At 37.6% G+C, this 25,513-nt stretch overlaps 1 long non-coding RNA gene across 2 annotated transcripts in view; it reads right to left on the bottom strand.

Annotated features, from left to right (window-relative positions):
* Window positions 1-25,513, bottom strand: part of LOC147375606 (uncharacterized) — a 70,388-nt gene that overhangs the window by 1,583 nt on the left and 43,292 nt on the right. For both annotated transcript variants that reach the window (XR_015161398.1, XR_015161399.1), the window contains one exon: window positions 15,211-15,286. This is a non-coding gene — a long non-coding RNA (uncharacterized LOC147375606). The remainder of the gene's footprint in view (window positions 1-15,210; window positions 15,287-25,513) is intronic.

Below are 25,513 nucleotides of genomic sequence, written 5' to 3'. Positions count from 1 at the left end.
TGGATGAAGCACAAGCTGGAATCAAGATTACTGGGAGAACTATCAATAATCTCAGATATGTAGATGACACCACCCATATGGCAGAAAGCGAAGAAGAACTAAAGAGCCTTTTGATGATAGTGAAAGAGGAGAGGGAAAAATCTGGCTTAAAACTCAACATTCAGAAGACTAAGATCCTGGCATCTGGTCTCATCACTTCATGGCAAATAGATGGGTAAACAGTGACAAACTATTTTTTTGGGCTTCAGAATCACTGCATATGGTGACTGCAGCCATAAAATTAAGATACTTGCTCCTTGGAAGAAAAGTTATGACCAACCTAGAGAGCATATTAAAAAGCAGAGACATTACTTTGCCAACAAAGGTCCGTCTAGTCAAAGCTATGGTTTTTCCAGTAGTCATGTATGGATGTAAGAGTTGGACTATAAAGAAAGCTGAGCACCAAAGAATTGATGCTTTTGAACTGTGGTGTTGGAGAAGACTCTTGAGAGTTCGTTGGATTGTAAGGAGATCCAACCAGTCAATCCTAAAAGAAATCCGTTTTGAATAGTCGTTAGAAGGACTGATGCCGAAGCTGAAACTTCAATACTTTGGCCAATTGATGTGAAGAACAAACTCATTGGAAAAGACCCTGATGCTGGAAAAGAGTGAAGGCTGGAGGAAAAGGGGATGACAGAGGATGAGATGGTTGGATGGCATCACCAACGCAGTTTGAGTTTGAGTAGGCTCTGGAAGTTGGTGATGGACAGGGAATCCTGGTGTGCTGCTGTCCATGGGGTCACAAAGACTTGGACATGACTGAGCAACTAAACTGAACTGAATGCTGGCCAACTCCTGTTTGCCCTCAGGTCAATGCTCCTGTCTTCCACTGTTTTCCTTTAGATTATAAAACCCAAAATTTATCAGTCTCATTGTCCTTTGATTTCCAGGAAAGATGTGGCATAAGACTGAGTACATGTGAAGAGGAGAGACACCATATATTTATTCCCTTCTTTCTCTGCTTGTTTAGGCAGCAGGTTTGTCTCCTCCATGCCTCCAATACTAGCTGGACAGCCTGACTTCCAGAGTCTTATAATATCCTCTCCTTCCATTGCCTTTTCAGCTCTAAAGCTGATAGCTATTTCCTTATATTGCTAATCTCTGTGTTATATTGCTGCCCTTGATCTGTTTCTCAGCTTTTCTCTCATTTGTGTAACTAATTTCTTGTATTATATTCTGTTTGAAAGACCTAGAGTTATTTATTTTCTAGGTGGACCCTGACTATTACAACAGTGAAAAGTAGAAGTGAAGGGAAGTCGCTCAGTTGTGTCTGACTCTTTCCAACTCCATGAACTATATAGCCTACCATGCTCCTCTGTCTATGGGATTTTCCAGGCAAGAGTACTAGAATGGGTTGCCATTTCCTTCTCCAGGGGATCTTCCTGACTCAGGGATTGAACCCATGTTTCCAGCATTGCAGGCAGACGCTTTACTGTCTGAGCCACCAGGGAAGCCCAGTACTATCATAGTTGGAATTTTATAAGTACTTTTTGCTTATCAGCATTTATCATGGTACTAGATGAATAATAATAGAATGATGTTAATAATAACAAAAGTTTATCATACAATTCATAAAATATAATAAGCATTTTATGTGTTGCTTTATCTTTACAATAATCTCATTGGATGAAACAGTATTAGCATCCTAATTTTATAGATGAGGAAACTAAGGCATGAGAGAGATTAATACTTCCAATGCTACAGAATATAAAGTGGCAGAGCTAGGGTATGATCTAGTGTGTTTGACACCAAATACTTTTGACAAAATTCAACACCCATTTATGACCCAAAAAACCTCCAAAAACTCTCCAGTAAGTGGCAGAGCACATACCTCAATGTACCTCCTAGAGTAATGGAAATAAAAACAAAAACAAGCATATGGGACCTAATTAAATTCAAAAGTCTTTGCATAGCAAAGGAAGCCATAAACAAAATGGAAAGACAGCTGACAAAATGGGAGAAAAGATTTGCAAATTATGTGACTGACAAGGGTTTAGTCTCTAAAATTTACAAACAGCTCATGGTTCAATGTAACAAAAAAAACAAACAACCAAATTATAAATGGACAGATGATTGAAATAGACATTTTTCCAAAGAAGACTTATAGATGGCCAAGATGCACATTATAAAATGCTCAACATTGTTAATTCTTAGAGAAATGCAAATCAAAACTAAAATGAGATATCACCTCACACCAGTCAGAATGGCCATCAAAAAAATCTACAAACAATAAATGCCAGAGAGGGTATGGATAAAAGTGAACCCTCCTATACTGTTGGAGGGAATGTGAATTGGTATAGCCACTATGAAGAACAATACAGAGCTTCCTTAAAAAAACTAAAAATAGAACTACCATATGATCCTATGGCAGAAAGCAAAGAAGAACTGAAGCCCCTCTTGATGAAAGTGAAAGAGGAGAGTGAAAATGTTGACTTAAAGCTCAACATTCAGAAAACTAAGATCATGGCATCTTGTCCCATCACTTCATGGCAAATAGAGGGGGAAATAGTGGAAACAGTGACAGACTTTATTTTTTGATCACTGCAGATGGTGACTGCAGCCATGAAGTTAAAAGACACTTGCTCCTTGGAAGAGAAGTTAGAACCAACCTAGACAGCATATTAAAAGCAGAGACATTTATTGCCAACAAAGGTCTGTCTAGTCAAAGCTATGGTTTTTCCAGTGGTCATATATGGATATGAGAGTTGGACTATAAAGGAAGCTGAGCACCAAAGAACTGATGCTTTTAAACCATGGTGTTGGAGAAGACTCTTGAGAGTCCCTTGGACTGCAAGGAAATCCAACCAGTCAATCCTAAAAGAAATCAGTCCTGAATAGTCATTAGAAGGACTAATGCTGAAGCTGAACCTCCAATAATTTGGCCACCTGATGCAGAGAACTGACACATTTGAAAAGATCCTAATGCTGGGAAAGATTGAAGGCAAGAGGAGAAGGGGACGACAGAGGATGAGATGATTGGATGGCATCACCGACTCAATGGACATGAGTTTGGATAAACTCTGGGAGTTGGAGATGGACAGGGAGGCCTGGTGTGCTGCAGTCATGCATTGCAAGGAGTCAGACATTACTAAGTGACTGAACTCAACTGAACTGTATGATCCAGCAATCCCACTCCTGGGCATATATCTGGATTAAAACATCTTTTATAAATTTCTGATAGTTATTAATAAAATCAAGAAAAAGTGTGATTTTGCAAATGTAGAAGATACCTTAAATCTTCTTTATTAAGGCTGAAAGATGCTTCTAGCAGACCCAGTCCTTGCCCACAGAATATATCTAGTTTTATTTTTAAATTTTCACAAAGAACTTTTGGTACAGAACACTTTAAAAATAATGTCAGGTTACTTTCTTTAAATCACAGCCTTTTTATATTGCATATATTTTGTGACATTGAAATCTTCTCATAATTTCTATATTTCAAATATGTCCATTGGTAGTATAATTCTAAAGCATTAAAGATATAAATATATCCTTTCATTTAAATATAGAAGCAAATCTTCAGTGTATATGTTGAGGACAAGCACATTTTTTTCTATCTTCAGGACAATAATAGCCAGTGAGTACTTAGGTGTAAGTGATTTTTGCCTTCTTGACACAGAATGATATAAGTGAAAAAATAATGCAAACTAGGAATAGTATAATTTTCTATGTAAAAAGTTTATAATATATATGCACTACAGAAATGTCTCCTCTCATATCTCAGCAAATATATAAATTAAAATGTTAAGATATTAATTGTCAGAAAGACACATTAGAGGTTCAATAGAGTCTATGTGCTAATATTAGCACTTGGATATAAGCTATACATTTATAGACTTCAGGAAAAAAAAGGCAAACACTATAATGAACTCATTATTCCAGACAATATTGGATGTCCTATAGCAGGAAAGAACATTTTTAACAAAGGTTTTTAAGATTTAAAATTGCATATAAATGATAATTATTTTCATGGTCACGCTAATCAAGACTAGATTAGCATGGTCATTAGGGTAAAATGTGGCTGGAACAGAAAATTATTCTAAAAGTCATCACTTGAACCTGCATACTTTTTTCTTTTCTCTTAGTTCTTGCCATCTCCCAGGTGAAGGATTGTGCTAATTGCATCCTGGAGATCATTTATTCCCAAAGTCTGAGCATTACTAGTGGGTCTTTTTTTCTTTGTCTTCTTGACCCCACATACCTCATTTTTAGCAGGGCTTGAAGGATAATAAGAAGGTTTTTCCAAGGTTAGAACCCATGATAGATATAATAAGAAAACTGATTTTAGGAGAGGTAGTGTATCATGTACAAAGACCATTTTGCTATTCTTGTGATAGTTTTCTAGTCTTTAACAATAATTCTGTAAATAAAGTATATATATGGCTTACTTATAAATGGCACAAGTAACCCTAGGATATCTTTCAGAGGAAAATTTTGAGAGTAGCACTGTCCAATAACATCCCTTAAAAGAGACTGATTTGATTTTGGCCTCATGAGCCCATACAGGCTTTTATAAAATAGAAGGCTTCCTTTGAGATTGTATATCTGTTTCTTGGGGCATGAAGCATATTCCATTACCTAGAGTAGTTACAGAATAATCAACTGTTCCTTCCCTCCTTCATCCTTCTCTTTTCCTTCTTTCCCTTCCACTGCCTTTCCATCCATCATCTCTTTCTTTAATTTCAGCCAGTAGCTATATTTCTGTTTTTTCTAATTCATATGTTATTAGAATAAATCTTGGGATTGATAGCTCATGGTGAATGATGTCAGATTTGTGATCTCTGAAGAAGAAGATTTAGCTTTGGGATCAGGGACTAGGCTTGATCACTCAAGAGCTTTTGTATAGCAGAGTTTTATTAAAGTATGAAAAGGGGCAGAGAAAGCGTCTCACATAGACATCAGAAAGGGGATGGAGAGTGCTCCACTCACTAGTGTTAGCAAGGGAGTTATATACTTTTTAAATTGGTTATTATAATAAATCAAAAGACTGTCTCAAGGTTGTAAAGATCTTAATAGACCCACTCCCATAATTTACATTTTAGGATAACAGGATTAGAATTTAACAATAGAAAGATCCTACCAGATCCACTCCCATAATATACATTCTAAAATATCAGGATTAGTCATATGGTTTTCAGGAAGGAGAAACTGTCCTTAAGCAGGATACATTGTTGTTATATAATCCCTAGTACAGAGCTTAAACTGAATTGTTTGTTGTGTAATCATCAGTTCAGTAGCTCAGTCATGTCCAACTCTTTGTGACTGCATGAATCACAGTTGTCAGGCCTCCCTGTCCATCACCAACTCCAGGAATTCACCCAAACTCATGTGCATCGTATGGGTGATGCCATCCAGCCATCTCATCGTCTGTCATCCCCTTCTCCTCCTGCCCCCAATCCCTCCCAGCATCAGGGTCTTTTGCAATGAGTCAACTCTTCACATGAGGTGGCCAAAAAAAGTATTGGAGTTTCAGCCTCAGCATCAGTCCTTCCAGTGAACAACCAGGACTCAGCTCCTTTAGGATGGACTGGTTGGATCTCCTTGCAGTCCAAGACTCTCAAGAGTCTTCTCCAGCACCACAGTTCAAAAGCATCAATTCTTTGGTGCTCAGCTTTCTTCATAGCCAAACTCTCACATCCATACATGATCACTGGAAAAACCATAGCCTTGACTAGACAGACCTTTGTTGGCAAAGTAATATCTCTGCTTTTCAATATGCTATCTAGGTTGGTCATAACTTTCCTTCCAAAGAGCAAACATCTTTTAATTTTGTGGCTGGAATCACCATCTGCAGTGATTTTGGAGCCCCCCCCCCAAAAAAAAGCCTGACACTGTTTCCACCGTTTCCCCATCGATTTGTCATGAAGTGATGGGACCAGATGCCATGATCTTCGTTTTCTGAATGTTGAGCTTTAAGCCAACTTTTTCACTCTCCTCTTTCACTTTCATCAAGAGGCTTTTTAGTTCCTTTTCACTTTCTGCATAAGGGTGGTGTCATCTGCATATCTAAGGCTATTGCTATTTCTCCTGGCAATCTTGATTCCAGCTTGGGCTTCTTCCAGCCCAGCATTTCTCATGATGTACTCTGCATATAAGTTAAAAAAGCAGGGTTACAATATACAGCCTTGACGTACTCCTTTTCCTATTTGGAACCAGTCTGTTGTTCCATGTCCATTTGTAACTATTTCTTCCTGACCTGTATATAGGTTTCTCAAGAGGCAGGTCAGGTGGTCTGGTATTATCATCTCTTTCAGAATTTTCCAGTTTATTGTGATCCACACAGTTAAAAGCTTTGGCATAGTCAATAGAGCAGAAATAGATGTTTTTCTGGAACACTCTTGCCTTTTTGATAATCCAGCAGATGTTGGCAATTTGATCTCTTGTTCCTCCGCCTTTTCTAAAACCAGCTTGAACATCTGGAAGTTCACAGTTCAGGTATTGCTGAAGCCTGATTTGGAGAATTTTGAGCATTACTTTACTAGCGTGTGAGATGAGTGCAATTGTGGGGTAGTTTGAACATTCTTTGGCATTGCCTTTCTTTGGGATTAGAATGAAAACACTTTTTCCAGTCCTGTGGCCACTGCTGAGTTTTCCAAATTTGCTGGCATATTGAGTGCAGAACTTTCACAGCATCATCTTTCAGGATTTGAAAGAGCTCAACTGGAATTTCATCACCTCCACTAGCTTTGTTCGTAGTGATGCTTTCTAAGGCCCACCTGACTTCACATTCCAGGATGTCTGGCTCTAAGTGAATGATCACACCATCATGATTATCTGGGTCATGAAGATCTTTTTTGTACACTTCTTCTGTGTATTCTTGCCACCTCTTAATATCTTCTGCTTCTGTTAGGTCCATACCATTTCTGTCCTTTATTGAGCCCATCTTTGCTTGAAATGTTCCCTTGGTATCTATAACTTTATTGAAGAGATCTCTAGACTTCCCCTATTCTGTTGTTTTCCTCTATTTCTTTGCACTGATCGCTGAGGAAGGCTTTCTTATCTCTCCTTGCTATTCTTTGGATCTCAGCATTCAAATGGGAATATCTTTCATTTTCTCCTTTGCTTTTCACTTCTCTTCTTTTCACAGCTATTTGTAAGCCCTCCTCAGACAGCCATTTTGTTTTTTTGCATTTCTTTTTCATGGGGATGGTCTTGATCCTTTTCTCCTGTACAATGTCATGAACCTCCGTGCGTAGTTCATCAGGTACTCTGTCTATCAGATCTAGTCCCTTAAATCTATTTCTCACTTCTACAGTATAATCATAAGGGATTTGATTTAGGTCATACCTGAATGGTCAAATGGTTTTCTCTACTTTCTTCAATTTAAGTCTGAATTTGGCAATAAGAAGTTCATGATCTGAGTCACAGTCAGCTCCCAGTCTTGTTTTTGCTTACTGTATAGAGCTTCTCCATCTTTGGCTGCAAAGAATATAATCAATCTGATTTTGGTGTTGACCATCTGGGGATGTCCATGTGTAGAGTCTTCTCTTGTGTTGTTGGAATAGGGTGTTTGCTATGACCAGTGCGTTCTCTTGGCAGAACTCTATTAGCTTTTGCCCTGTTTCATTCTGTACTCCAAGGCCAAATTTGCCTGTTACTCCAGGTGTTTCTTGACTTCTTACTTTTGCATTTCAGTCCCCTATAATGAAAAGGAGATCTTTTTTGGGTGTTCTAAAAGATCTCTTAGGTCTTCATAGAACCATTCAACTTCAGCTTCTTCAGCATTACTAGTTGGGGCATAGGCTTGGATCACAGTGATATTGAATGGTTTGCCTTGGAAATGAACAGAGATCAATCTGTCGTTTTTGAGATTGCATCCAAGTACTGCATTTCAGACTCTTTTGTTGACCATGATGGTTATTCTATTTCTTCTAAGGGATTCTTGCCCACAGTAGTAGATATAATGGTCATCTGAGTTAAGTTCACCCATTTCAGTCCATTTTAGTTCGCTGATTCCTAGAATGTCGACGTTCACTCTTGCCATCTCCTATTTGACCACTTCCAATTTGCCTTGATTCATGGACCTGAAATTCCAGGTTCCTATGCAATATTGCTCTTTACAGCATTGGACCTTGCTTCTATCACCAGTCACATCCACAACTAGGTATTGTTTTTGCTTTGGCTCCATTCCTTCCTTCTTTCTGGAGTTATTTCTCCACTGATCTCCTGTAGCATATTGGGCACCTACCGACCTGGGAAGTTTCTCTTTCAGTATCCTATTATTTTGCCTTTTCATACTGTTCATGGGGTTGTCAAGGCAAGAATACTGAAGTGGTTTGCCATTCCCTTCTCCAGTGGACCATGATTCTGTGTAATCATCAGTTGTGGGCTTAAAGAAAAAAAAATGTTTTATGTGACTAAGACTTAGAAATGTTTAGAAAAAAAAAAAAAAAGATGTTTGTCCTTTTCTCCTCCCTAAATATTCCAGACCCCTATCACTCCTTGAGAGCCCCAGACCCCTTTCTCCTCCGCAGGGACCCTGGACTTCTTATCAACCTATCTAGGAATTGACTCTCTTGGGATTTCACAGTGTATTTTTCAGGTTAATTCTTCACTGGAAAAGAGCCTGAATTTTTCTTACATGCAGATATAATCTAAATCAGTCCTATCTCTACATCCTTAGGTCATTGCTCCTACTACATGGTCAGTTACTGATATTCAGCATTCAATTATGAAGGCACAGAGCACTTGCCAATAAGACCCAATGTTATTTGTTATTAGATTGGATGCCGAGGTGAAACTGCCTAATTCACTTTGATGTACTGTGCATCCTGCTTTGGCTATGATAAGCTCCTCTTGGTTATGAAGCCTCATTTCTGGTGAATGCCAGACCTTCAGACTTATATTTACCTGGCGTTTGATCTATTTTCTTTTCTTCAAAATTGTAGATTTTCCAATCATACTAGGCCAGTGGGAGCTTTGAAAAACTTCTTGGCAGCCCTAGCCTGTCTCATATTTTTATTGCTTTCATGTTACTAGATGTTTTTGATCCATGCTTGGGATTTATCAGTTTAATTAATCTAATCTCAACAGTAGCATCCATGCTAACTGAAATGATTTCCAACAATGTTTTGTTGATCCCTGTAATTGCAGGATGAGAATAAAGATGCTGCAGCATATGGCAGTGTCCCTTATCTATGAGGCTTAAACATTTTGAACACCCCTCCAAAATCTCCTCCCCAGTTCAGTTTTTTTTTTTTTTTTTCCCAGTTCAGTTTTAATTGGAGCTGCATTTACCTCTCTGATAAGGTCAGTTTTGCATGTTCAGTCCTTGACAAAACTACCTTTAAGAGATTCAGAAAAATCATACTTTGTCATTACGAACTGCTGCAGGGTACAACTTTACATTTTAAAACTTATTATGAGGCTCATAATGCTTGAAACTGACAAGGTGTGGCTAAACTTGATCCAAAGGAGTCACCTTTGGCGATTCAGATAACCTTGTAATTAAGGTGGAGAGGCTCACAGGCCAAAATGTCCTTGGTGACAGGACACTATGCAGTGCATTTTTCCACATAATACTATGTTAATATGATGTGAAGCTCAGGAAAGGAGCATTAATAGTCCCCTTAAAAGCTTCATGCCTTTCATTTTCTACACAAGACTTCCAATTATTTACGGAAGAAAATACATTTCTCCACCGTGTTTTCCCCTCCTTTTCAATAAAAAAGTGACCTTCCTTTTGTGTGGCCTGCTTGATGTTACTGTAGTGGTTGAAAATATCACTATTTCCTTTCTAGAGAAAAGGTCAATTACTCACAACATCCTCCTTTCTTTAAAATGTCTTCCAGACTACGTTTACACAGCAAAAAGTCAAGTGGAGATTCAGTTTACCTGGCTTATTGAATTGATATTTAGACAGCCAAAAAAGATAATTCATAGCTTAAACTTGCTTATTTTTTCAGCTTCACTTGCTTATTAACCATAGTATATCTGTTTATTCATGTATTCTTTAATTAGTTTTGAGAACCAATCACAAATTGTCTTTCTGTCTTTCTTGTCCTTTTCTACTATATTTATCAAGTTTCCGTACATGTGTATGTTTCTGAGTTTTTTTTTTTTTTATTAAGAAGTATAATTGTTATCATTGTGCTAATACCAATGGCTTTGTAATAAATCTTCATACCTTGTACGGAAAGATCCTCCTCACTGACCTTCGTTAGCAGTATCCTAGCTGTTCTTACTTTTTTGATGATCCAATGGATGTTGGCAATTTGATCTCTGGTTCCTTTTCCAATTCTAATTCCAGTGGCAGATTTTATTTTCTTGGGCTCCAAAATCAATGTGGGACAGTGACTGCAGCCATGAAATTAAAAGATACTTGTTCCTTGGAAGAAAAGCTATGACAAACCTAGACAGTGTATTACAAAGCAGAGACATCATTTTGTTGATAAAGGTCTGTATAGTCAAAGCTATGGTCTTTACAGTAGTCATGTATGGATGTGAGAGTTGGACTCTCATATAAATAAAGAAGATTGAGTACTGAAGAACTGATGCTTTTGAACTGTGGTGTTGGAGAAGGCTCTTGAGAGTCCCTTAGACTGCAAAGAGATCAAAGCAGTCAATCCTAACGGAAATCAACCCTGAATGTTCATTGGAAGGACTGATGCTGAAGCCGAAGCCACAATACTTTGGCCATCTGATATGAAGAACCAACTTGTTGGAAAAGATCCTGATGCTGGGAAACATTGAAGGCAGGAAGAGAGGGAGATAGACAATGAAAGGGTTGGATGGCATCAATGACTCAATGGACATGAGTGTGAACAAACTCCACGAGATTGTGAAGGACAGGGAAGCTGTCATGCTGCAGTCCATGGGCTCACAAAGAGTGGGCGTAACTTAGTGAGTGAACAATACAATAACTATTCTTGATCTTTTCCTTTTCAATATAAAATTTAAAACCAACATATCAAGTTCCCAAACCTTCTGTTAGGATATCAATTGGTATTATATTTAGCTTGATTGGTGTAATATTTTTGAATAATTGAGATATCTATAATATTGAGTCTTTTTATCAATGTGGATGTCATAGTTATTCATCTATTTTAGTACACCTTTAAATTTTTATCTAATTTTTTCTCTATAATGATCTATTTTACATTACATGATTCCTCAGTAACTTATTGTACTGTGCTAAAATTATATCTTTATATGGTTTCATTTTACATTTGTTCTATCATTGTATATTATTTTATTTAGAATTTGGCCATCTATAAGTGAAGTCCACTTGTAATTTTTCCCTTTCATATTTATTCTTTATATGGTAATAAGGTCACATTAACTTTACAGAATAAAGGTATGTTACTCTTTTTATATTCTTTGGAACAATTTATATATATCAGATGTCAATTCCTTGAATTTTTGGTTAAAATTGCATGTAAAACTGTTGGTATGTGATCAATTTTTAATGGCTACCAAGTTTTTTAATGATTATAGATTCCTTCGATTTCTTTTGAGCGGTTTTGGGAAGTTATAGTCTTCTTGGTTATTTCTATTGTCTTAAAGTTTCCAATTTTCTCTCCTAAGTTTATTTATATTTATTAAGGACATGGCCACACTCACTGTAAACTTGAAGTATAACACAGATATACCTAGATGTGGCACAGCAGTCAATCATATTACATGGTAGTATGTCAGTCCTCAGAGAAGGCAATGGCACCCCACTCCAGTACTCTTGCCTGGCAAATCCCATGGACGGTGGAGCCTGGTAGGCTGGGGTCGCTAAGAGTCGGACAGCACTGAGTGACTTCACTTTCATTTTTCACTTTCATGCATTCAAGAAGGAAATGGCAACCCACTCCAGTGTTCTTGCCTGGAGAATCCCATGGACGGAGAAGCCTGGTAGGCTGCAGTCCATGGGGTCGCACAGAGTCAGACACAACTGAAGCGACTTAGCAGCAGCAGCAGCAGCAGGTCAGTCCTTCCTTGGAGGAGAGCATGGCAACCCACTCCAGTATTTTCATGTGGAGAATCACATGGGCGGAGAAGGCTGGTGAGCTGAAGTCCATGGGGTCACAATGAGTTAAACATGACTGAAGCAACTCAGCAGCAGCAGGTCAGTCCTTAAGCACTAACTTGTCTATCTTTCCAACCTAATGGTATAAAAGGCAGCTGATTTCTGGACTGGGCTTCTCACACTTGGCGGGTTTCTTATTCACTGCAGGTGTGTGGTTCATATTCTGGAGGAATTAGCATTGGGAGCTTCATCTACTTGTATTCTTATCTCTCTTTGTGATAGTAAATGTATTACTTGCTCAGTTGTGTCTGACTCTGTGTAACCCCATGGACTGTAGCCCACCAGGCTCCTTTGTCTATAAAATTCTCAAGGCAAGAATACTGGAGTGGGTTGCCATTTCCTTCTCAGGGGATCTTCCCAACACAGGGATGGAACCCCAGTCTCCTGCATTGCAGGCAGATTCTTTACCATCTGAGCCACACTCTATTAAGGTGATAATAAAGGCAACTTGATATAGCTATGAATTTTCATTCTCATTAGTGTTTACAACTGAAAATAACACTTTTAGTATACCTAAAGTCAATACTATTCTCTTATTACGATATACCTCTTCTCAATCTGTTGTTATTTCTCTTTTCCCTTTCCCTGCTCTACCAATATTCCCACAGATTTAACTATTTTACAAAGCTTTAAGAAACTAGAAAACTATAACTATATTCTGACTTAGTTGATTCTCTTTTGTGTAGCTTCAACTTCCAATTTTATCATTTTCTGCATATCATTTTTGTTCTTCAATTTCTTTGGAATTATTTTGTCTTTATTTTCTAATTTCTTAAATTAAATCTTACCACATTATTTTTAGCCTTTCTTTTTCTCTAACATTTATATTTTAAATGTTAAATTTCCCTCTAAGGATCACATTGATTATGTGGCCAAATTTTAATGCTTTATTGTTACTAGGTTCTAAGTAGTTTTGATATCTATTGTTATTTCTTCTATGATTTAGAGGTCATTAAAGTTTAATTCCTAAATTTCTAAAGGTTCTTCATTATCTGCTTGATATTAATTTTTAAGATAATTGCATGTGGTCAGAGAAAATATTCTATATGAAAACAATTAAAACATTATTTCAGCTTTAAGGTTTTATACATGGGTATAAAGTAATGCTTAAAATTCTCCAAGCCAGGCTTCAGCAATACATGAACCATGAACTTCCAGATGTTCAAGCTGGTTTTAGATAAGGCAGAGGAACCATAGATCAAATTGCCAACATCTGCTGGGTCATCAAAAAGCAAGAGAGTTCCAGAAAAACATCTATTTCTGCTTTATTGACTATGCCAAAGCCTTTGACTGTGTGGATCACAATAAACTGTGGAAAATTCTGAAAGAAATGGGAATTCCAGACCACCTGACCTGCCTCTTGAGAAACCTGTATGCAGGTCAGGAAGCAACAGTTAGAACTGGACATGGAACAACAAACTGGTTCCAAATAGGAAAAGGAGTACGTCAAGGCTGTATATTGTCACCCTGCTTATTTAACTTATATGCAGAGTACATCATGAGAAACGCAGGGCTGGAGGAAGCACAAGCTGGAATCAAGATTGCTGGGAGAAATGTCAGTCACCTCAGATATGCAGATGACACCACCCTTATGGCAGAAAGTGAAGAGGAACTAAAGAGCCTCTTGATGAAAGTGAAAGAGGAGAGGAAAAAGTTGGCTTAAAACTCTACATTCAGAAAACTAAGATCATGGCATCTGGTCTCATCACTTCATGGGAAATAGATGGGGAAACAGTGGAAACAGTGTCAGGCTTTATTTTTTGGGGCTCCAAAATCACTGCAGATGGTGATTCCAGCCATGAAATTAAAAGATGCTTACTCCTTGGAAGGAAAATTATGACCAACCTAAACAGCATATTCAAAAACTGAGACATTATTTTGTCAACAAAGGTCCATCTAGTCAAGGCTATGGTTTTTCCTGTGGTCATGTATGGATGTGAGAGTTGGACTATGAAGAAAGCTGAGTGCCAAAGAATTGATGCTTTTGAACTGTGGTGTTGGAGACGACTCTTGGGCTACAAGGAGATCCAACCAGTCCATTATAAAGGAAATCAGTCTGAATATTCATTGGAAGAACTGATGCTGAAGTTGAGACTCTAGTACTTTGGCCACCTGATGCAAAAAGACTCATTTGAAAAGACCCTGAGGCTGGGAAAGATTGAGGGCAGGAGGAGAAGGGGATGACAGAGGATGAGATGGTTGGATGGCATCACCGACTCAATGGACATGGGTTTGGGTTTGAGTGAACTCCAGGCATTGGTGATGGACACGGAGGCCTGACGTGCTGCAGTTCATGGGGTTTCAAAGAGTCAGACACGATTAAGTGGCTGAACTGAAGTGATGTATGTGTGTGTGTGTGTGTGTGTGTGGGTGTGTATAGCAGTCTTTTTCTGTAATTTTTCAGGCATTCTGTGTCAGGAAGTATTTATTATACTTTTAGATCACGTTTCTATTAACTACTCTGCAAATTTAACTGTTAATACAGGATATCAAAATTCAATCGAAGAATGATGTTTTATTCTCTAAAATTATTTAGGGATACAGATGCTTTTAATGATAGGAAAAAGGAAGAAAATTAAATCTGGACATTGACTCAGTAAATTTGAACTGAGAATTATAGATTTTTTAACTATTTGTAATTTAGTCTCATCCTTTAACACTGAATTAAATAGAAAAAATTTGCAAGAGAAGGTTAAAATCTGTAGGTAATTGACAGAAGAGAACTTTCACTAATATTAAATAAGAGATATGGTGGCTCAGAGTTTAAAGCATCTGCCTGCAATGCAGGTGACCTGGGTTCGATCCCTGGGTCAGGAAGATCCCTTGGAGAAGGAAATGGCAACCCACTGTAGTATTCTTGCCTGGAGAATCCCATGGATGGAGGAGCCTGGTGGGCTACATTCCACGGGGTTGCAAAGAGTAGGACACAACTGAGTGACTTCACTCACTCACTATGGAGGGTAAAGAATATGTTTCTAAGTTTAGTTGCCAAGGCAAAAACATTACTTGAAAGAGAAGTTAAATATTCTAAACCTTTAAAAATACAATAATCAACAATATAAATTTTAATTATATGTTTTGTTAATGAGTTTTATTGAAAAGTAGAGAAAGATGGAAAGTATGCTGAGAATAGTCTAAGAGGTAGATTTACTCACCATTTTGCATCTCTTCATTCTTTCTCCCTTGAATTTACTCATCTTTATCAGGTAACTCATATAGTGCAATTCAGTTCTGTAAGATTAAAGAAATGATTCTCTTGTTATCATTGAATATTTTTTCATGAGGGGTTTACACAGGGTTCGTTTATGACCCTGAGGCAATTAGAGGGTTGGAAACAGCAGAGGCTCATTCTTATACTTGAAATGGTGGCCCTGCTTCCATTTTCAGTCATGCCATCACTAACAGTTCAATGCTAAGTGGCTTGGGACTTTTCCCAACAACCTTGGACCCTGACTGTTTCCTAATTATTTCACATTTTCAGCATTTTTGGATGACCAAATTAAATATGAACCAATCCATCATCTAAAATAATACCCCTCACCTCCCAAAAAAAAGCAAAAACTGAACTTAAATAGTAAAACAAGTGTTATAAGCTGGGTGCCAGTAACAGAATGTTTCAGCTCCTCTTATTGGTAAAATATTTATTTTGGGTTTCCAGGAGAGGTGGTGTCTTGTTAAGTTCCCAGTAGAAGACAGACAAAAGGAGAAATCCATTCATAAATTCATAATAATGGAGACATGAGCCTGCTGAGTGACTTCAGAGACAAAGTCAAAGGAGCCTCACTGAATAATTACTGTTTATATGTTACTTAAATGTATAAGGTAGTGAATACTTTACACTATTTCATTTCATCTTTACAACAGCCATGTAATAGGTACTATTATCTTCTCTATCTATGAGAGAAAACTGAGGTATAACAAAGAAAAGTGTTTTCAAGTTCACTCAGCTGGCAGGTGATGAAGACAAGACAATGAGCAAGGCAATATGGTTCCAGAGTCTTCCTAGTCTTGGGTTAGCCAATAAGAGCCATTTATACCATGCTTGATGAAGATACATGTTTCCTCTGAAATTCACAGGTTACCCAGTTCGGTTCAGCTTCCCGAAAAAGATTCTACTTAAGACTCTAAATCTCTCAGTGGTAATTATCAGTCAATATTTATGGAAGACAGTTAACTTAGCGATGCGGGGAGAAAAAAGTTTCTTCTACACTGTTATGGTCCCTGGGTGGGTCTGAAATTAAACTGACAGATTAGCAGGATAAAAAGTATATATATATACATATGTAGTTTTACTTGACACAAGTTAAAAAAATGAAGACCATAAGAAATGTTTAAAACTGTTTTTATGCTGGGTTTGATAAAGAGCAGATAGTTGTGGAGAAATACAATAATCAAGGAATATGAGGTAAATGTAGCAATCTGGGAAAACCTTAGGAAGGCCTGTTTGGATCCTTCTCTGGGTCCCATTGTCTTCAGAGAGAAAGATGCTGCTCTCTTCTGGGTGGAAAGCCACTGTCACACGAGGATTTTATGGCCTATTTCAGGGCAGAAGGGCAGGGGAAAGTTACTCTGAGTGACTTTCCTGCTTCTGCTATTTTCTCAAACTCCTTCAGCTTACAATATTCAGCAAACCAAGTGCCATCTTTTGGGATAGTATATCCTGAACCCCACTGGGAATATATAACAAAATGAAAATAAAATTGCCTATTTTGTCCTGAAAATTAAAAAAAAAAAAAACGTTTACAAAGGGGAAAAATTTTGACTTTAAATGAGAGAAAATTTATAGTGAGATGTATTACTTCTTGAATGTTGATTAAGTCCTTAGTATTTTTTTAAATCCTCCACAAGGGCTCATTCTTTGACACAGCCATAATTGATCTATTTTCTAAAATTATCCTCTTTTTGCAAATTGGTGCTAATAGCAACTGTTTTCAATAATTGTCCCTGGAAATCAAGGCCATTCAACCTAGAAAAACTCCATCTGGAAAAAAGGACTGTAACTAGAGCTCATCGATTGTAAGTTGGCCATCAGAACTGACATTCTGTGTATCCACAATGAAGCTCTATAATGCTTTATAGAAAATCACAGGAATAGCTATCGACTTACTTGCTATTGGATATAAAATACAAAATATCTATCCAAAAAAATATTTTGTATAAAATACAAAATACCTACTATCTTAGGAAAAAGAAATAGTTTTTCTTCACCTGTTTGAATTGATTTTTAAATTATTTATAAAGGCGTTTTAAAAAGGCAGACATATACATTATTACATATATAATTGCTAATATATTTATAAAAGCTTTTTAAAAGGGGATATGTGTATATATGTGTGTGTATCTCTTTTTAATTGTTTGACTTCCCAGTACAGTCCTTTACAATATCCACAGCTCTACCTGACTGTCATATATTTATTTTTCTAAACTTTGAAAAGTTGAAGGAGAAAAAAGGCCAACTGCGGTTTAAGTACACATGGCACAGGCACTTGTAGAAAATCTGTGGTTGCTTGGCAACAAGAGGGTGCCTATTTGGAGAGCTCAGAGAAGTACACAATGTGACTTTAGGATGGATGAAGGGCAATGGGAGGCACTGAGTTGACTGAAATGATTCTGAACATAGAAACAATATTCAAATAACATACATCTTTGTATGTTATTATTCCCAAATTATAATGTGACTTCTCAGCTCCCCTCTGTAGATAACAAGAAACAGAGAGCTTCAGAGACCTAATAGATTTTTGAATTTTACTTCTATAACTATGTTTCATGCAGTCAAGGTTTGTGGTAACAAGACTGAAATAGCATTTTAATGACCAGAGTATTTATCACTGCCTCTCTGGTCAATTGATATGTTAGCCAAAAATATTTGATTTTTCAGCCTCACCATCCTTAATAAAGATCAGCAATCTTTAAAAATTAACCACATGCTGTTTTAATCAACATATAGCTTTGTTAATTACTAGTTCATTCTTCATGTCCATCTGTTTTTAAGATTTTAGTGAACCTGTGCCATATGTTCATGTAAATATAATAAGCTGGTTGCCATGTAAATATAACATTTTCAAGTGTGCTGTGTAACAGTCTTTCAATTTATGCATACTGTTGTCTGTGTTTTGTCTTTAGTGGCCTAAGTACAAAACTGATAACTTTGTTAAACGCCCCACTAGGCACAGTTTCTATCTGAAGCTGTTTGTATGTGTGTCTTTGTGTATGTTTGTTTGCATTGTTTGTTTTTTAGTTATTGAATATTGTGCTAGGGGTTCAGACTCTTTTAAGATATAGAAAAACATTTGTTTGAGAGTTCTGGAAATTTCAGCATAAAAGTGAGATAGAACTATTTCATACTCACTCCATTCAATAGTATAATAACTACCAATTCACAGCAAATATGATCCATTTATCTTAAATTGTAAAACTAAGTGATTCATGTATGTAGATGCTTCAATTTTGTGACTCTTAAGACCATCCCAGACTCTAGTTTATTCAGAAAACTCACTTGATGAATTGATCAGACACAGGCATTTTCACATTTTTACATAAGGGATTGCTGGAATTGATCAAACTGAAGGATGATGAAATTGGCCAGTAGAAAGATTGTAAGAATTAAATTAGGGCAAATTTGGGCTTTTTGAAGAAGAAAGTGCATTTTCAAATACTGCTCTGTACAATAGGCTTAAAAGATTGTTTCAGTAACAGTTTAATAGCAACCAAAATGTTTGAACCCAGGTGGTTATGGATATAGCAATCAAGAGGAATCTAAACCACAATATAACATGGAAAATGAAATGAATTTAAAGAAACTCAGGTCAAAGTCAAATTGTGAAATGAGTATTAATCCCCAAGACTGTTGACATTTTTCCTGAATTTAAGAGGTCAGTAAATTCAATTTGCTAACAAAGTTTAGTGGCAGAATATTTTCTGGATAGCCAAAGAGAAAAGACCTGGGGAGTTCTTTAAAAAGAAACGAGTTTGAATAAATTAAAAAATCAATTTGAAAGGAAAATAAGATATCCTGTGTGAAAAGAGGAGGCTGTCCGTTTGTGACGTCACATGAGGGAACAAAGCAGGTCTCACTGAGATACTTGCCACCAGTATCTTCACGTGAAGTTGCTCGGTCATGTCCAGCTCTTTGCAACCCCATGGACTATACAGTTCATGGAATTCTCCAGGCCAGAATACTGAAATGCATAGCCTTTCCCTTCTCCAGAGGATCTTCCTAACCCAGGGATCAAACCCAGGACTCCCACATTGCAGGCAGATTTTTTACCAGTTGAGCCACCAGGGAAGCCCAAGAATACTACAGTGGGTACATATCACTTCTCCAGCAGATCTTTCCAACCCAGGAATTGAACTGGGCTCTCCTGCATTGCAAGTGGATTCTTTACCTACTGAATTATCAGGGAAGCCCAAAGTATCTCCAAATACTTTGAAGTATCTCCAAAGCAAACTATAAATCAGAATAGTCAGAATGAGAATTGGATAACAGAGACTCGGGAAGAGAGGGTTAAAACTGCTTAACATGTATTTATATAATTTCACTATTTATTGGACCTTTATTTACTTTTCTGTGAATGATTAAGTGGGTACTACAGTTAGATGGTTATAGCATATGTGAAAAGACAAATAGTATAAATCTGTCTACCACATTTTTCTTTTAATCACAACAGCTCTTCCCATGTTACCACTGTTCTTGAGTTCTGTAAGTATCTTTCCCTAGTTTTGTTGTATATGTAATAAACAAAGTTGAATATTTATTTCCTGCTGCTGCTGCTGCTAAGTTGCTTCAGTCATGTCCAACTCTGTGCGACCCCATAGATGGCAGCCCACCAGGCTCCCCCGTCCCTGGGATTCTCCAGGCAACCCACACTGGAGTGGGTTGCCATTTCCTTCTCCAAAGCATGAAAGTGAAAAGTAAAAGTGAAGTTGCTCAGTCGTGCCCGACTCTTAGCAACCCCATAGACTGCAGCCTACCAGGCTCCTCCATCCATGGGATTTTCCAGGCAAGAGTACTGGAGTGGGATGCCATTGCCTTCTCCAATTTATTTCCTATGGGCCCCCAAATACATTGGATCCCATGAGTGTATTATTTTACAGAACCAGGCTAAAGGTACATTGAAGATAGAATTAAGGCTTTAAATTTTGAAGTATGAGAGACTTTATTTTTTTGAGTTCCAAAATCACTGCAGATGGTGACTGCAGCCCACGAGATTAAAAGACCCTTGCTCCTTGGAAGAAAAGCTAAAACCAATTTAGACAGCATATTAAAAAGCAGAAACATTACTTTACCAACAAGTCTGTCTAGTCAAAGCTATGGTTTTTCCAGTAGTCATGTATAGATGTAAGAGTTGGACTATAAAGAAAGCTGAGAGCAGAAGAATTGATGCTTTTGAAATGTGGTGTTGGAGAAGACTCTTGAGAGTCTCTTGGGCTGCAAGGAGGTCCAGCCAGTCAATCCTAAAGGAAATCAGTCCTGAATATTCATTGGAAGGACTGATGCTGAAGCTGAGACTCCAATACTTTGGCCACCTGATGCAAAGAACAGACTCATTGGAAAAAACCCTGATGTTGGGAAAGATTGAAGGCAGGAGGAGAAGGAGACAAAAGAGGATGAGATGGTTGGATGGCATCACCAACACGATGGACATGAGTTTAAGTAGGCTTCAGGAGTTGGTGATGGACAAGGAAGTCTGGCATGCTGCAGTCCATGGGGTTGCAAAGAGCTGGACATGAATGAGTGACTAAACTGAACTGAACTGATCCTGGATTATTCTGATAGGCCCTGTATATTTACATGCACTCTTAGAAATAGGAGGAGGAGGCAGAAAAGCTGTCAGAGAGAGATACAACCAGGGAAGGAGAAGCAACAGATTCAAAGCATGACAGGGACTTGACCTGCCATTGCTGGCTTTGATTATGGAGGAAGTGGATGGTGAGCCTAAGAACTCAACAGCCTCTAGAATCTCAGAATTGCTCTCAGATAACGGCTAGTAAGAAACAGTCCTATAAGTGCTGGAACTGAATTCTGCTAACTTAAATAAGCAAGAAAACAGATTTTTATTTAGAAACCCCAGAGAGGAACACCCTGCCGACACCTTATCCTAACCTGTGTCAGATTTGACCTACAACACTGTAAGATAATAAATGTGTGTAGTGTTAAACTGCTAAATTTTTGTTAAATTGTTACAGCAACAATAGAAAATGAATGCATCTCCCTTTTCTGTACAAACTTATCATATTAATATATATTATAAATACTGATTTCAACTTTGTTTTTTTCACTTAAAAATATATCTTGGAGATCTCCCCATATCAGCACATAAACAACATCATCATTCTCTATTTTATCTTATTTAACAGCTTCATAGAATTTCATTTTTGGTATCAATCTTACTTTATTTATTGATGGATATTTATGCAGTCCAAGCTTTTGCTCTAAAGGTAATGCTGCAAAAAACAGCATGATATGTGTGTAGGATATCCATAAGGTAAATTTCCAGAGGTGGAAGTAGTCAGAGAGTACATATATTTTTAATGTTAATAGACACCCAAATAGTACTCTCCATAGTTGCTGTTGAGTCACTCAGTCATGTCTGACTCTTTGAGACCTCATGAACTGCAGCACACCAGGCTTCCTTGACCTTTACATCTTCTGGAGCTTGTCAAACTAAAGTTCATTGAGTCAGTGATGCCATCCAACCATCTCATCCTCTGCTGTCCTATTCTCCTCCATAGAGGTTGTGCCAAATGCTATTAATAGTTGTAAAATCTAGGTAATTTTGCCAGTATTGAAAATGAATAATATTCCCGCATGCACTTCAATATGACTTTCTCACAATGAGTGAAATAACACAAAATTTATTCTGGTTTCAGTGATAAATTGTATGGTCATTCTAATTTTGCTGCAATCTCTACATTCCCAACCCTTGTTCTTTAATTTTCCTCTCAATTTCCTTGTAGATTTGGGAGGGCCACTGATTTTGGTAATCCTTATGGATACTTTGTAATATATGGATTTATATGTCTTTCAGATTATGCTCAAAATCCTTTAATCTAGGCTTTAGCAGTATAGATGTACCATCTTGGTTTAGAAAAGGCAGAAAAACCCGAGATCAAATTGCCAGCATTCATTGCATCATAGAGAAAGCAAGGGAATTCCAGAAAATCATCTGGTTCTGTTTCATTGACTGTGCTAAAACTTTTGACTGTGTGGATCACTACAAACTGTGGAAAACTCTGAAAGAGATGGGAATACCAGACCACTTTACAGCCTCCTGATAAACCTGTATGTCAGTCAAGAAGCAACAGTTCGAACCAGACAGACATGGAATAATGACTGCTTCAAAACTGGGAAAGGAGTATGAAAAGGCTTTATATTGTCACCCTGCTTATTTAACTTCTATGTCGTGTACATCATGCAAAAAGCTAGGCTGGGTGAATCACAAGTTGTAATCAACATTTCTGGGAGAAATATCAACAACCTCAGATATGGAGATGATACCACTCTAAGATGGCATAAAGTAAAGAGGAACGAAAGAGCCTCTTGATGAAAGTGAAAGAGGAGAGTGAAAAAGCTGGCTTGAAATTCAACATTCAAAAAACTAAAATTGTGGCATCCTGTCTCTTCACTTCATGGCAAATAGATAGAGCAAAGATGGAAACAGCAACAGACTTTAGTTTCTTGGGCTCCAAAATCACCATGGGTGGAGCCTGCAGCCATGAAATTAAAAGATACCTGCTCCTTTGAAGGAAAGCTATGACAAACCTAAACAGTGTATTAAAAAGCAGAGACAAATTTTACCAACAAAGGTTCATATAGTCAAATCTACGGCTTCTCCAGTAGTCATGTATGAATATAAGAGTTGGGCAGTAAAGAAGGCTGAGTGTTGAAGAACTGATGCTTTCAAATATGGTGCTGGATAAGACTCTTGACAGTCCCTTGGACAGCAAGGAAATCAAATCAGTCAGTCCTAAAGGAAATCAACCCTGAATATTCATTGGAAGAACTGAAGCTAAAGCTTCAATACTTTGCCCACTTAATGCAAAGAGCCCACTCATTTGGGGGTGGGGGAGAAACCCTGATGCTGGGAAAGATTGAGGGCAAAAAGAGAAGGAGGTGGCAGAGGATAAGATGGTTGGATGGCATCTCTAACTCAATGGGCATGAATTTGAGGAAACTCCAGGAGATAGTGAAGGACAGGGAAGCCTAGTGTGCTGCAGTCCATGGATTTGCAAAGATTTGGACTTGATTTAGCAACTGAAGAACATGTCTTCCAGTTTCACAAAAAATGAAAGTTGCAATGTTTTGTTTTGTTCTATTTTACTTGTAATCCCCTATTGCTTTCCCCTATGTGTTATATACATATAATGAAAAGGGAAAGATGGTACTTCTTAACTGTTGTAAGGCAGCTTCTCAGATAGTACCCACTGATCCCTGCCTCCTTATATTCATGCCCCTGTGAAATGCCTTCCTCTTGAGCACAGGCTAGACTTTACTGACTTGCTTCTAATAAAATACCACTGGAAAAATGATTGGTTGTCACTTCTAAAACTATGTTATATAATAATATAGCTTGATTTTGAGTCTTTTCTTTCTCTTACTATCAACTTGATTATTCACTTTTGGGAAGCCAAGTACCTTACTGTGATGTAGCACTATGAAAGTCTCACGTGAGTGAGCTTGGCAATGGATCTGTTTTATCCTGCTCATAGCAATGACAGTGAGCTTGAAAGTCGATCTTTCCCCATTCAAGCCTTAGGATGGAATGTGCCCCTGGTTGTATACTTGATTACAGCTTCCTGAGAGACTCTAAGGCAGAATTATGCAGCTGCAGTGTTACTAAATTGCTGACCTATAGAAACTGCAAGATAATAAATGTTCCTAGATTTAGGCTGCTAAATTTTAGACTAATTTGTTATAAAGCAATAGATAAGATAAATCAATACATTTTCTACAGCTAACATCCAATTTACTATTATGGAGACCAAGAATAAATTCTAATATGGTTTTAAACTAAAAATGAAATAAAACACACAAATACTTCAGAGAAAGAAGTTGCAATAACTTTATTCTCTCAATTTAAGAAGCACCATCATTTAAAAATTACCCAAACTGCACTAAAATACTTTTCTTTAACTTTAGAAATCTAACTTATAAGAAATGTCACATGACCAAATATTATTACTACTAAATGCAATTTAGGAAAATTAATGGAGATTAGAGGGATAGGTATGCATATGAAGTATTGTCAATATTTTCATTTTGTATTTGAGGACTTTGTTTATGAAAGCTCAAGTGAATGGATATATATAGAAAGTCATTTTTTCCCCTCTATGTTCATGGGCAGAAACTCCCAAGAACAAACTTAAATTTGATGTATCCACCTAACATAAATTATGATATATCAAATTTTCATCCTTAAATTGAGATTATAGCTTGGAAAGAAAGAGTTACAATTAATTTTTAAGCTTAGTTCTTTAAGTATGTGACATAAGAACAATTCGGAATTTAAATCAATTTAAGAATAGGACACATAAAGGACAAAAATGGTAAAGGTCTAATAGAAGCAGAAGAGATCAAGAAGTGATGGTAAGAATACACAGAAGAACTGTACAAAACAGATCTTAATGACCCAGATAACTGCAATGGTGTGATCACTCATCCAGAGCCAGATAGTCTGGAGTGTGAAGTCAAGTAGGCCTTAGGAAGAATTGCTGCCAATAAAGCTGTTGGAGCTGATGGAATTCCAGAGGAGCTATTAAAAATCCTAAAAAATGAGGCTATGAAAGTGCTGCAGTAAATATTGCAGCAAATTTGGAAAACCCAGCAGTGGCTACAGGACTGGAAAAGGTGTCTTCATCCCAATTCCCAAGAAGGGCAGTACCAAAGAATGTTCAAACTACGGGACAATTGCACTCATTTCCCATGCTAGTAGGGATTCCCTCATAGCTTAGTCAGTAAAGAATCTGCCTGCAAGGCAGGACATCCCGGTTCAATTCCTGGGTTGGGAAGATCCTCTGGAGAAGGAAATGGCAACCCCCTCCAGTGTTCTTGACTGGGAAGAGGCACTCTGATGGGCTACAATTCATGTGGTTTTAAGACACAGATACAGCTTGGCAACTAAATCACCAAGGCTAGTAAGGTTATGCTCAAAATCCTTCAAGTGAGGCTTCAGCAGCACATGAACAGAGAAATTCTAGATGTTCAAGCTGGGTTTTAGAAAAGGCAGAGAAACCAGCAATCAAATTGCCAACATTTGCTGGATCAAAGAGAAAGCAAGGGAATTCCAGAAAAACATCTGTTTCTGTTTCATTGACTATGGAAAACCTTTGACTGTGTTCAGTTCAGTTCAGTTGCTCAGTCGTGACCGACTCTTTGCGACCCCATGAACTGCAGTACTCCAGGCCTCCCTGTCGGAGAAGGCAATGGCACCCCACTTCAGTACTCTTGCCTGGAAAATC

The sequence above is a fragment of the Bos grunniens genome, chromosome 3 (genome assembly GCF_055505025.1).
Source record: "Bos grunniens cultivar Pamir isolate PY7600 chromosome 3, Bosgru_T2T1.0, whole genome shotgun sequence".
NCBI lineage: Eukaryota > Metazoa > Chordata > Mammalia > Artiodactyla > Bovidae > Bos > Bos grunniens.
This window is presented reverse-complemented; position numbering and strand designations above follow the sequence as displayed.